The sequence below is a fragment of the Salvia splendens genome, chromosome 17, assembly GCF_004379255.2.
Source record: "Salvia splendens isolate huo1 chromosome 17, SspV2, whole genome shotgun sequence".
In the NCBI taxonomy this organism is placed as follows: Eukaryota; Viridiplantae; Streptophyta; class Magnoliopsida; order Lamiales; family Lamiaceae; genus Salvia; species Salvia splendens.
Window position 1 is genome coordinate 9,730,033 of NC_056048.1, and position 15,009 is coordinate 9,745,041.

The following is a 15,009-nucleotide window of genomic DNA, read 5'->3' on the forward strand; positions in this document are numbered from 1 at the left end:
TTTATCAAACATGCCAAAGGCAACATAGCCACTGTGGTAACTGAAGAAGTCAACCACGTCGAGAACAAATGTGGTTAGTACATCGACATGGGCGTCACTGCCTACGTGTGTGCCGATAGAAGTAAGTTCTACACTTACAAGACTGTTGAGGGGAGGAAGCTCAACATGGGGAACCAAGCCTCGTCCAAATGTGTCGACTTAGGAGATATGGTCCTCAAGATGACGTCCGACGTGACAATCACACTAAGAAAGTGCTACATGTCCCGGACATACGCTAGAACATAGTTTCTGGATCAATAGTTGTAAATATGAGTTTTTAAACTTGTATTTGAATCTAATAAGTTCTATGTGTATATAGTTTGGAAAATCCATCGGAAAATGTTATGTAACCGATGGTCTTTTTAAACAAAGTGTATCGGCTATTCGCCGTGTTGAAAAGCCATTGGCTAATAATGAAAATGCAAATACTTCCTCCTATTTGTAGCATTATAGATTGGGACATGTGAATCCTAATGCTATAAAATTTAGTAAACTTGAATTTACTATAGACAAAAGAAGTCTATACCCAAAACAAATGTGAGATTTGTCTTGAGGTGAAAAATGACTAGATTACCGTTTCATTCTGTTGAACAGAACACGAAACCGCTTGAATTAATTCACACCAATGTATGTGATTTAAAATTCGTACAAACTAGAAGTGGTATAAAATACTTTATCACGTTCATAGATGATTGCACAAGATGTTGCTATCTTTATTTTTTAAGAAGTAAAGATTAAGCAATTGAAGTGCTAAAAAATGATTCAAAGTGATAGAGGAGGCGAATACTTAGCCTCGTTAGGGGAATTATGCAACACAAGTGGTATAATTCTTCAAACGGTTGCACCATATTCACCACAATCTATTGGTGCTACAGAACGCAAGAAACTGAACTCTTAAAGAGATGATAAATGCGTTACTGATTAGTCCAGGGATGCCCCAGAACATGTGGGGGAAAGCTGTTTTGACAGCTAACTACATCCTAAACAAAATCCCACTCAAAAGTAAGGATGTTACTCCTTATGAGTTGTGCAAGAGAAGGAAGTCATCCTACAAATACCTCAAAGTGTGGGGGTGTTTGGTAAAGTGATGGTTCCAACGCCCAACGAGATTACAATCAGTTCTAAAACGGTCGATTTGTTGTCCACAAGTCTGAAATACTGACTGTGACTGTGGGAACAACAATCGAGTCAAGAAATGCTATATTTCTTGAAAATATATTTCCTCGCAAAGACAAGGAAAATGTTGCACCCAATTCTGAGACGGGAATTGAGGATGAAGCCACTAGTTCTAAATCAGTGGATGAAGAGTGAAAGAGCAGGTTTATGTCAGGTGTCGTTTCGAGCAAAGGATGTATCCTACTGATCAGGATGGAAGTCCAGCTAAGCCACTTCTACTGACTAGTATAGTGGACGTAAGGGTCGAATCCCATAGAGATGATGCGTTTGGGTATCGTGGTGATATTCTGGAAGGGTTGGTTAGCTACCACGCTTTGGGTTGAGACTTAATCTAGGCTGGAATTTGAGATGGTACTCTACAGATTAAGAGGTGGGAGAGATGTTTGACAGGCGGCTGTGTACGTGAGAGTGGGGAACATGATGTTTCAGAAACATATGGAAAGCACGAGTTTACTATAAAAGGCTAAACGAAATATCAGAGGAAAAAGAGGTAATTAGGTGACTAGGCCTACAGATCTGAAAAGTAACAGCTGAAAAGTAAGGACAAAAGTAAAAGTGGTTAAAAAGCAAAAGTGGTCCCAAAGTGGATAGGGATGTATTCTTCTTCAATAAGAATCAATTCAGATAAGCAAATCCAGACTTATCACCATAGTTAACACAGATTAACAACTTCATGAACACAGATCTACAATTAAAACTTCAAATCAAAAGATCCAACACCGAAACTGCAACTAAACTTACTGGGTGACATGCAAGGTGGCAGAAACTACGTAAACTAGGCCTTCACACTTAACCATTTCAGATCTAAAATCTAACAGCAAACTGAACTCATAAACTCAGATCTATCAACTCGGAAATGAAAACATGCTCGCAACAACTGGAAATTACCGTAACAACTGGATCTAAGCTATCTAGGCAGAAAAGAACGAAATCAAACAAGAACCGATGCAGAAAAACAGCTTTGTATCATAAAATCGTTTGGATCGCAACTAAGACTTTAAAGTAAGCAAATATTGAACGTGCAACAGATCCAACGTAAGAAAACAAAGTGCGATTAACTAAGAAAGCAAGTAAAGATTGTTTTGCCACTTCGGGCAATGAAACTGTTAACACTACAAAACACGCTGACTAGAACGAGAGGATGTGGAACTCCGGTGAACTGCTGAGCTTCAGGTGACCATGGTTGTGGCGAGGAACGAGAATATGAAAGATAATGCTGAAGGATTGATCTACCGAAGAGAGATTTCTAACTAAGCGTAGGAGTTGATGAACTAATTGATGATGATTCTCTCTCCAAGTGGCTTCTTTTATAGGGTGGCCTCCCTTGATTTTTAGGGTAGACGCTTTTCATTAAATGACTCTTTTGCCCCTTGCTTGCGGCTGATTTTCCCAGCTATCCTTCTTCTCCATCTCGAGCCTTTTTGGCATGCATCCTGGTCAGTATTGCACCCTACTGACGCCCTTTTTACCTGAATTATCCGAACATTCCCATACTGGCTAGAACACTTTCCCTGCACACTTTAGCAACTGTTTTGCAGATATATTCCAATTATGCACATTATACTGACCAGTAACCAAGGCCTAGAATACGACTTATCAAACTGCTCACACTTACCCCATGCTTGTCCTCAAGCGTGAAGAACAAACAAAAGAAGTAAGTCGAATTCTAGGCTGGTTACACCCCTGACCGACTCTATCCTAACCTAGACCCTAAACTATGACTCAAAGAAAAACACTAAAACAAAGACAAACACACATAAAAAAACAAAAGAAAAAAAACACTTAAACACATTAATGCATCAATCGAGCTATATTTTCAACCATCTCTCCCCTTGAGATCAGGTGCAATCCGGCCTTAGACAGCCTTGAACTTCTGCCGCCCCCCCTTTTCCTTTCCAGTCAGTACATCTGCTCGTCAAGATCACCCATACTCGTGGCCACACACTGGATTCGCTCAGTCACTCATTCCTCACCAGGGATGCTAGGACTGTTTTCTCTCAATATGCTAAACCACGGATGCTTTGGACTCGAATTTCACGTGCAGCTCCTGAAGGTCTTAAAGGCTTGTAACGGGGCTATTGGTTTGTCGTGTTTGGGGTGGTTGTCCCTAAGGCTCTAAAGTTCTAAAACTACTACTTTATTTTGATGTGGGGGAACTGTGTGCACTTGGGGCTCTTGGTTGTTGCTTCCTTCGGCCGGCGTTTCTGACTTTGACTTCCAACTGGTCAGTAGCTCCTTGTGGCTTTGGCACCCTTATTCCTTCTCTTCTTTTTGTGGTCAAATATTTTCGACCATTTTCTTCGCATTTTCTCATTTTCTTCTGTGGCTTCGCCACCCTTATTCATTCTTATCTTTTTGGGGCCTGGAATCTCGTCCTGGTCATTTGCTCCTTGTCTCTCTCTTTCTTGCTCCAGTTGGTTTCTTTCTTGTATGTCCTTCTGGCCAGTGGCCTCCTTGCCTCATGCCTTGCACACAACAGTCCAGTGGCTAGGGGTTATATCTGGGTATATACGGCTAGAAAGTGGGGTTCTACATGGTGTTTTTTTTGGGGGGGGTTTCCTACTGCCTTCAGTGTTTGCTACAAGCGGTCACTTCACCCTAGGCAACTTGTGGCAGCCACTATTTTCTTTTCTGAATTAGTGGAAAGTGGTTCTACTTTAGGCTTTTAACTCACATTTTAAGAGGGCTTTTGTGTTTGGCTCTAAGTATGGGCTTTTCTCTCATACTCGCATCATCTATACTGACTAGGAGATACTAAGGGGGGTGGTTTCCATTTTCCAGCATGTCTTATCTCCTTCGATTCCCCTCACCGTCAGCTCGAGACAGTTGAGTTTTAAGCCCAATAAACACGTATAACAGACCTAAAAACTAGACCTGGAAAGACAATAATACAAACACAGAAGACACATATGTACATATGTCATACTGGCCATTGCATCCCCCCTCCCACTTCACAAGTGTCTGCCCTCAGATAGAGCTGTGAAGTGGAAAAGGTAATGGCTAGTATGACTGACATACAGACATACCAAATAAGAAAACACATGCTTCTATTAAAAACTTCTCACACTTAGACTATATATAATAGGCTAAGTGGGAGAATGTTAAAACCTAAACAGAACCCAACAAACACAAACACATATATACAAAAACTCCTCACACTTAGACTACGCAGTAGGCTAAGTGTGAGCTACATACACACGAAAACAAAGAAAACACGAACACATGCGTCAAGATAACAAACCTTTTACTTCTCACACTTAGACTATTATATAGGCTAAGTGTTATGAAAGGGGTTTTCTCACATACTACACAGATTATATTACCTAAAAAAAAACACAAAAAAATGAAAAATGAAAAACTAAAACTTAAGAAAAACTTACTTGTCAGGTGGGGTGGTGGTCACGCGTTTCTCCTGCTCCTCCTCGGTGCAGGGACTGGTGCAGGTGGTTCCTCCAAATCCTCTTCCTCGTTTCCGGATGGTTCCTCCTCAGATTCCTCTTGTTCCGCCTTTTCTTTCTGCTCTGCTTCTTCCGTCTCGGGTATTACCTCCTCTGATACTCGTGGTTCATTAGTTCGGCCTCCGTGGCCACTCGGTCCGGCTTCTCTCACTAGCTTTTCTTCCGCTAATTCCTTCAGAATTCCTTCCATCACGTTAGTCAGGCGAGCCAATTCCGCCCTAGCCTGTCGATTCTCTTCAGCCAACTCTTCCACTGCCTTCTCTAGCCTCTCCTGTCTCTGCTCTTGATCTCGCATTCCCGGATGTGCTGCAGATCTCCCAGTCGGTATAGCTTCCTCACCCATCGCGTAAAACAGTGGTACTCCTTGTCTCATGTACACATCATTTGTCCGGATGAAAAATGGGGTGTCAAACAACCCTGGGGGGTCTACCATGATCTGGGGAGATAAGCCTTCAGCCTCTGTGATGATAATGTTGTTTCTGACGAACACTCCCAAGATATGGCAGAGAGCGAGGTTTGTCGCTGGGTGGGTGGCAATTAGATGGAATTGGTACGCTGTCCAAAATCCTAGATGTAATTTCCTTCCGCGCTTCGCGCACCACAGAAGGTATAACTCTGTCATTGATGTTCTTACCGCGGAGTTCGACTGCCCCAACAAATTGAAGTCCAAGTGAAGCTGGACTAGGCGTAGGATTGGGTTATTGAAATGGATTGAGCGAGAGTGAGTGGATGCAAATTCCCCAGAGGCTGGGTGAGTTAACTCCTCCCATACCTCATGGGGCTCGAAGTCTACGTGTCTACTGGGAATTCCCCGTTCTCTGCTCCGCCACTCCGATCCTATCGCCTCCTCCAGACTGCACATCCCTAACCTTACTGTCCACTCAATCAGATTCATACTTATTTCCCCTCCAAACAGACGGAAGCTTATAGAAACCTCATCCAAATCTGTTGTGACCCTAAATCGGAATGTGGTAAAGAACTCCTTTGCTAACCTAACACTGATGTTCGGATTCCCATTCTCCAACAACCATTCGAATCCTAACGCATGCAAATAAGAGAGAAACTGCTCGCGGGCACCCAACTCATCTAAAGAAGGAATATGAAGTACCTTTCCGCTCTTCACTTGCTTACTCCCTTCATCCTTGCTATCGAAAACTTTTTGTAGCTCCTTCGAGTCGAATAGCTTCATCTCCTCCACCAGATCATTAGTAAGGTCCACTGTCCAGCGTCAGTACCTCAGTCTCTCTACCGGGGGATGTACTAGCTCCCGATGATCGTGCGGAAGCTGTTGCTCACTGTACTCTTCATTTTCCAAGGAAATATCACTGTCCGATTCTGACTCTTCACAGACAGCGTATTCGCTATCACTTTGTTCCCTCCGGTGTTCCTGGGCTCGTTGAACTGACTCAGTAATGACTATGCCAGTGTTCACTGTACGTGGCTTCTTGTTGCTGGGCTTCTTCTTCATAGGGGCCTTCCCCTTCCGTTTTCTCTTTGCACGGTATCTAGCTTCCTCTCCATCATCCTCGTCTTTCTCTTCTTCGGGTTCCTTCTCAGCTTGTGTTGAAAATTGATCCTGGGCAGTGGGACTGGTCTCCTTGTGGCCTATTGACCTGGATGCGAGGTCCAGACCCTCAGCCATCCCGTCAGCCTCTTTACCTTGGCCACTCAGTGTTGGAGAGACCGCTTCGTTTTCCCTTGTAGTATCCTCTAAGTCAGTAGTAGGTAAAAACTCCTCCCCAGGTTTTGTGGGAGTAGCCCTTTCCTCATCACTCAAGATCTCCACCTAATCTGCCTCTGTGTTTACCTTTGCTTTACTGGATGCCCACTTCCCTAAGCATCTTTGCGACACCCTCTTCGGCTTTGGCTATTCTGACCTAGGATCGCCCTTCAACACCAACTTCCTCTTGACAGCTTTTGGTTTAATCACTGGCGGTACCACTGGTCCGGGTACCTCTGTTCTTGCAACTGTTTTCTCATCCTCGATATGCACATTACTCTTCCCCGCCTCCGCCTGGGGAGTTGTTGACTCTGTCTCTTCTTCTCTAGTTTGGCCTCCCACCACTTTGTCTACTGGCCGTTCGGCTAGGCCTTCTGAGTTGTTCTCTCCATCGTCCTTCTTACCCTCTTTTACTGCCCTTGATGCGAGGTCTAGACCCTCAGCCATCGTGGCGGTACCATCTTCCGTCCGATTTACTTCATCCAGAAGAGCTTGAAATTCTTCATCAGTCATTAGGCCCTGCTTTTTGGCCGTCTCATTTAGATCTATCTCTTCTCTCGCTGTTTCTTGAGGAATGGGCTCCGCTGTCGGCGTTTTCTCTGGTTCGTCGCCTCCCTTCTGGCTCTTTTCCTCCTTTCTTCTTCTCGCTTCCCTTTCCTCTGGGTCAGAATCGTAGTAGGCCGAGATGGGGTCAACATCCGTTGAGTCGCTTCGTTGAGAAGTTTGGGCGGATTCCGAGGGTTAGGTTGCCGAGGGAGGTTCCCCTTCCGGTGCAATTTTTGATGAAGTCGGAATGGAAATGGGTGGTTGTACGGTGGGCTGCACGATCGGTTCTGCTGCAGTTTATGCCGGGGCTTTTCCAGTTGTGCTCGATTTTCCCCCGACTTGGCTGAAACCGGCCAGCGCCGCCGCCCAATCTCTATTAGGGTCCTGCTATCGAAGGAATTTCGCCATTGCATCTAAGGAGACCATTGTTGGCGCCTGAGGAGTCGGCTCCGGTAGTTGCGGTTCTGGTTGTGGGCTCGGCGGCCGTCCTTCCCGCCGCGATGGTGATTCTGGAGTTTCTTCCCTTAAGGTTGAAGTGGGTTTGATTTTCTTTGCCCATGCTTTCATTCCCATGGCTTAGATCTTTGATTTTCTGTGTGTAATGTGGGGGTTTGGTGTTTGTGGAGAGATGGTGAGAAATTTTGCAGAGAGAAATTGCAGGTGAGGGTTTTGAAATGAAATGGGGGAGACGGTGTGGTTTTAAGAGTAGAATGGGTAGTTGAGGGTTTGTAACCGGCTATAAGCGGTTTCCAGGTTGGCGTCGATTCGTGTGGGAGGCGGTTGAGCGCGCTACTTCCTGATTGGACGTCGTCTGTCCATTTCTGCACACGCGCTCTGCCAGCCACTGTCACACTGCAAAAGCTGCAACAAAGTCCCAATTCAAATTTGGCCCTTTAATGATTCCCCCCTATATTTTCCTAGATTAGAAACAAAGTAAAAAAAAGGACACTTAAATAAAATAGGAGTTTCACCAAAATGGGATTCTGATGGTCAGTATATACTCCAAATTAATAGTTAAGGTCCGAAAATATTTTTAGGTTTTCTTAAAATTAACTAAAAGGCAAAGATTAAATTAACTACTACATATTTGCACTATTTACACCTCTCTTAGGAAAATTGGAATTCTACTTTGTCAGCATATGTAAATTACGCTAAAAGGAGCTAGCCCAGAGGAATTCCACTCCCTCTCCTACCGGTCAGTATGAAACCTGAGTATGTGGTTGCAGTGGAATCTCGTCCACCACAGCCATATCACTATTGTCCCTAAATACCTTTAGCCTATGCCCATTCACAATAAAAGGTTCAGAGTTAGGAAGACTCCCTGAAATCTCCACTGCTCTATTAGAACGGAGTGTAGTGATGACATAAGGCCCTGTCCACTTCGACTTGAGCTTCCCAGGCATGAGCTTCAGGCTCGACTGGAAAAGTAGTATTTTTTGCCCAACATGGAGATCCTTGGTCCTCAGATTCCTTTCGTGCCACAACTTGGTTCTCTCTTTGTACCACATGGCTGAGTCGAACGACTCCAATCTATGTTCCTCTAACTTCTGCAACAGCAGCTTCCTTTCCTGTTCACAGGCTGTAGCATCCACATTTACTTGCTGTACTGCCCAGTATGCTCGGTGCTCAATCCCGACGGGTAAGTGGCACATCTTTCCGAAAACGATTCTATATGGGGACATTCCTATAGGAGTTTTATAGGCTGTCCGATATGCCCATAGAGCATCCTCTAACCTCACGCTCCAGTCTTTCCTAGAAGGACTGACGGTTTTGTCCAGAATCTTCTTTATCTCTCGGTTAGAGATCTCGGCTTGACCGTTTGCTTGCGGATGGTAGGGGCTAGATAATCTGTGGTGCACACCGTACTTCTTCATCAAGGCTTCGATGGTGCGGTTACAGAAGTGGGTGCCTTGATCGGATATTATGGCCTTTGGTACTCCGAACCGACTGAAAATGTTACTTTTGAGGAACTTGGCAACCTCTCTTGCTTCACACGTGCTCGTGGCCTTGGCTTCTACCCACTTGGAGACGTAGTCAACTATAACTAAGATATACAAGTTCCCATACGACGAGGGAAAAGGCCCCATGAAATCCATCCCCCATATGTCGAACAACTCACAAACAATGATCGGGACTTGTGGCATTTCATCTCGTGCTGATATTCCACCGGTCAGTTGACAACGCTCACAATCTCTACAGAATTCGTAGGCATCTTTGTTGAGGGTTGGCCAATAAAATCCGCTATCCAGAATCTTTCTTGCCGTCTTCTTGGGACCAAAGTGTCCTCCACATGCCAAAGAGTGGCAATGCGTCAATACGTCTCTCTGCTCCCAGTCCGGAACGCACCTTCTTATCACTTGATCTGCCCCTAACCTCCAGAGATACGGGTCGTCCCAAAGTAGTATTTCGCTTCACTCTTGATCTTCATTCTTTGAGCTTTGGTGACGTTCGGCACTTCTGGAACCTCTCCTGAAACTAAGTAGTTGGCTAGGTCCGCATACCATGGCTCATGTCCTATTTTTTCCTTTCTTTTTTCTGTCACATCTTGGCCAGTAAGCTTCATCACTTCTTCCCAGTCAATTTTTATGGCGGCGAAAATCATTTCATACAAGTGTTCCTCAGGGAATCGATCTCGTACTTCCTCGCTGCTCCCATCTTGCACTATCCTGCTCAAATGATCCGCAACTTTGTTTTCGTCCCCTTTCTTGTCTTCTACCTCCCAATCTAACTCTTGTAACAGGAGTACCCATCGGATCAAACGGGGTTTGGATTCTTTCTTGGTAACCAGGTACTTAATGGCTGCATGGTCAGTATAAACGATGACCTTGGATCCCAACAAGTACTGCCGAAACTTCTCGAATGAATAAAACACGGCCAACATTTCCTTCTCAGTGGTATCATAATTCCTTTGGGCTTGATTTAAAGTTTTAGACGCATAGAAAATTACATACCTTCTTCCCTTGATCTTCTGACCCAGCACAGCTCCTACTGCATAGTCGCTGGCATCACACATGACTTCGAACGGATGATCCCAGTCAGGAGCCCGGATAATGGGTGCAGATATCAACCTCTCTTTGAGGAGGTTGAAAGTAGTCTTGCACTGTTCGTCAAAATTGAATTCCACTTCGTTTTGAAGAAGTTTGGTAAGGGGTTGGGCAATTTTGGCGAAGTCTTTAATAAATCAGTGATAAAACCCCGCGTGCCCCAGAAAACCCCTTATTTCCTTCTGGTCAGTAGGGAACGGTAGTTTGGAAATGACGTCCACTTTGGCCTGATCCACCTGGACCATGAAATGACACTTCTCAAAATTCAAGACTAGGCTCTTCGCTCGACACCTCTCCAAGACTACATCTAAATGACGAAGGCATGAGTCGAAAGAGTCTCCGTAGACTGTGAAGTCATCCATGAATATTTCTATACACTAATCAATTAGATCGGAATATATGCTCATCATGCATCGCTGAAATGTTTCCGGAGCATTGCAAAGTCCGAACGACAAGCGTCTGTACGCATAGGTTCCAAACGGGCAGGTGAAGGTGGTTTTATCATGGTCTTCAGGGTTCACGTAGATTTGAAAATACCCGCTGTACCCATCCAAAAAACAAAAGTACTTCTTCCCAGCCAGTCGTTCCAACATCTGGTCGATGAACGGTAGAGGGAAGTGATCTTTCCTGGTCGCGGCGTTCAGCTTGCGGTAATCTATGCACATCCGCCAACCAGTGACTAGCCTTGTCGGTATCAGCTCATTCCTCTCATTTTGAACCACCTGAATCCCGGACTTCTTGGGAACCATGTGCACAGGGCTGACCCACTCGCTATCAGGCACCGAATAGATAATCCCTAATGACAACAACTTCAAGATTTCCTTCAATATTTCCTCCCGCATGTTGGGATTCACCTTTCTCTGCGAATCTCAATGTGCCTTTGCCCCTTCTTCTGGCCTAATATGATGCATGCAGACGTCAAGGCTTATTCCCACCAAATCTGTAAGGCTCCATCCAATTGCTTTCTTGTTCCTGCCTAGGACGGCCAGTAGCCTTGCTTCTTGCTCCTTTGTCAGGCTGCTGCTTATGATCACCAGATATGAATTTTCCTCCCCGAGAAAGGCATACTTCAGGGTTGCTGGTAACTTCTTCATTCAACTTGTGGGAGAAGTGTGTCTGCTGGTAGAGGGTTCCTTGCAGCATCCCCTTCCTTTTCTAATTCTCCCTCTGAAAATTCATCTGTACTGACTGGTAGCTTAGCCCCTGCGGCTCCAATAAATTCTGATTTCTGGCAGAAGTCCTTAATAGCTCCTTCTATCTCTTCATCAGTTAACCCTTGGCTACTCATCAGGTCACACCATGCAGCTGTCTCTACATCAGCCTGCCCATATACATCCAATGCTTGTAGCTTTTCCTGCAATAATTCAGTCTCAAGAAAATATTGGACTAGGGGGTCAATTACATCCACATAGCATAGATTTTCAGAATCGATAGGCTTTTTCATGGCCTCATTGATATCAAAGGTTGTCACGACCGCCCATACTAGGGGTACCACAAATGCGGCGATCGTGACCGACATGCATGGATAACGTTTTTAAAAGAAAATCCTAATTAACTTAAAGGAAGAAAGACATTTTAGTTTAAAGAAGTTTAAGGTTAAAATTTTACTATCACTAAGAAAAGGTTTATAATAAATACTTTTAAAAGAAAAAAACGGAGAAAATAACTTAAAGAAAACCAATTAACTTCTAAAGTACACCATTTAATTTAATTCACGAGAACACCATTTTCAAAAGATAACGTAATTACTTGGTGAAAACCTAACACAACCATACATGTTCAACCACAGTACGAAAAGATTAAAGTCTTGAGACATAGTTTAAAATATAGCAGCGGAAAATAAGGTTTAAAGAGAGTCAAGGATCACGCCTATGTATGAAGACACAACGCGTCCTAAGGCTAGCTCAACATCCTTCGCAACATCCTGCTCAACCTGCAAAATTTTAAAAGAAATTGCAGGGCTGAGTACTTGTTGTACTCAATGGGCTCATGCCGAAAATATTTTATATAGTTATGTCATCCATATCAGTGATCTCGAGTTTTTATATGAGATTAAGAAATTACCACGAGAACACAAAAACGTTTCATAGACTGGCCAGTCAAACAATCTCCCCACTTTCTCAACAATCCATCAATCACAATCATCATTCCATGTGCGACGAAAGTGTGGCCACAATATTCGCCCACGAGACCGGCCGACTAGCAAGGACGGCTCACGATCCCACCAGTGTACACAGCCTGATAGGGTTTGCGGCCCTACTCAGACCCGAATTCGTTTCACAACACAGCCATATAGCCTAACGGAGTAAACTCAGACGAACTAGGCATCAGGCACACAATCTCAATCAAAACAAACCATGGTATGACATAACAAGTTAAACCACCCTTATAACGCCACATAGTATTTTCGAAAAAATAAAGAGATTTGAAAAGAAAGCCCACCTCGTTCGCTTAACAATTCACAATCCAACTTATGGCAACTCTCGTTCCTCGAGTTTGCGAATACACAATCACCCTTGTCAACGACAACACAAGTCAGCATTCCACAAAAATCATACTACTATGCATGTCCTATCGTTTCTCTCTCATCGTTTTTCTCAATTAACCCAACCCAAAGTTCGTCACAAAGACGGAAAAACACACCGTAATATATTTCAACTTATCACCCGTGATCACATCATTAGGCACGTTCCTTGGACATACATACATCATACAATACTTTTAAACTTGAAAATAAGTGTCATTTTATCAAGGCAGAAAACTGGCAGAACTGCGCGACCGTTTTGTAAAAATCACCATAAATTCACCCGACCTCAAAAGATGATAAATTTTGGTCACAATACAGAGGACACATTCAAGTTTATCCATGAAAATATTCACACTGAAATAACGTCATTTAGTTAGTCATATCATATATTGAACTCTCTGGTCGGAACATACAATTTCTGACAGTATTGCGCAGTTCAGTTGAAAAAAATTCACCATAAATTCATACGATGCCCAAAAAGGCTGAAAATTTAACACAACACAGAAGACACTTCAAATTTTCATATAGTTCAAGAATCACATCGATCGGAGGTCATTTGGTCAGTCAAACAGAAAACGAAACATTCATGGCGAGAACTCACGTTTCTGGCAGATTTGCGCAGTCAACTTCACAAATTTATTAAAAATTCATTTTTCAATAAAACGGCCTGAAATTTACACGAGACACAGAAAACACCTTGAGGTTTACTCAGAAAAAGTTTCGTAGCAAAATTCGTTCGTTTGATGGGTCGAATACAGATCATAAGTCACTGGTCGTGCATCACAGATTTCTGGTTCAAATTCGAAAATAGGGTTTTTAAAACTTCCACAACACAACCACCGATTTTCCATGCTCGAAAACACCAAATCATGCTTACACGTTCCTCATACACAATTTGCATACAACTTATATTATTCACCAATTAATTCAAATTCAACTTCACATGAATTCAATAAAAAAAACACATAACTATCAAAGTTCTTATGAAATCACACTTTCCCACCGATTAAATTTTCGATCTATCAATCCTACACCCTCTATATGCATGTAGGATTCAAGAATGAAGTTTCAATGAAGAAGATGAGAAGAAAGACTTAGTTATACCTTCTTGAATCAAGAAAACAAACGGTAGAAACAAACGTTGACACGATTCACCGGAAATTTTTGAAAAATCCACTCCAATTGAAGCAAGAACAATGGTGGAGGAAGTTTTTGGAGAGGATGTGGAGAGGGGGAGGAGAGGCACGAAATTTTATGAGGGAGATGGGGGCTAGGGTTTAGTTTAAGTGATTATATAGTCCTAGGTTTAATCCCATTAATTAATTAATTGTGGAGGAATAAAATAGAGGCCAATAAAATAAAATCCCACAATTAAAAGGAAGACAAGTATTTCGAAAATTATGGATAGAAATTCAATAAGGAAATTATTTAGTATTTACTTGGAGATAAATAGATTCAAAATTTAGGAAATAAAACGATGTATATTCCATAAACAAGGGAACAAAATAAATTAAATCTCCAAATAGGAAATAAAAGGAGGGGGCCAAAATTAGTAGGGTGCACAAGGAAATTATTTAAATCCTCAATTAAATAATAATAGGGTTTAAATTTGGTAATTTCTTTATAGGAAAATACTCCCATAAAATAGGTAACAATTAAATAAATTTCCACAAGGAAATTATTCAACTCTTAATTTAATTGGGGTGAGGGAATAAAATGTGGCAAGATTTAATTGGATTTAATTTGGATAAATATCCCAAAACAATTAATAAAATCCAAGAAAGAGAATATAGTTTCCAATAATTGGAGGGGGCCGAAAATAGCCACTTTATTTGGCTAGAACAAAATGCATGATTTACTTAATTAATCACCCACATTGAATAATATAAATAACACTTTATTCCAAATCACTCATGACAATTTATTCCACATAGTCAACTCAATCAAGTAGGAACAATTAAATTTCATAAATGAAATTTCCAATCGACATATTAAAATAAAAGTAAATTTAATTTAATTTTTTTTGGGATGTTACATCCTTCCCCTCTTAACAGAAATTTCGTCCCGAAATTTTGACCGTCTCACATAAACAACTCGGGGTATTTTTCTTTCATACTTTCTTCTAACTCCCACGTGGCTTCCTCGGAACCATGGTGTTTCCACCATATTTTCACGGATGCTATTGACTTGTTTCGCAACTATTGCACCTTCTGATCTAAGATTGCCTCTGGCCTTTCCTCGTAGTTCATGTCGGGGGTAAGGATCACCTTCTCTTGATGAATCACATGGTTGGGGTTGAACACGTACTTGCGCAACTGCGACATATGGAACACGTTGTGCACATTCCCAAAGCTGGGAGGTAACGCCAAACGGTATGCTACAGGACATACTTCATCGATAATCTCGTACGGCCCTACAAAACGCGGTTTCAGCTTGCCCTTCACTCCAAGTCTCACAACTCCTCTCGTCGGGGATACTTTCAGGAACACTTTGTCACCA

The 15,009-nt window shown here is 42.7% G+C and overlaps 1 pseudogene; it reads left to right on the plus strand.

Annotated features, from left to right (window-relative positions):
- The window catches only part of LOC121774283, a 94,260-nt pseudogene that overhangs the window by 33,920 nt on the left and 45,331 nt on the right, over positions 1 to 15,009 (plus strand).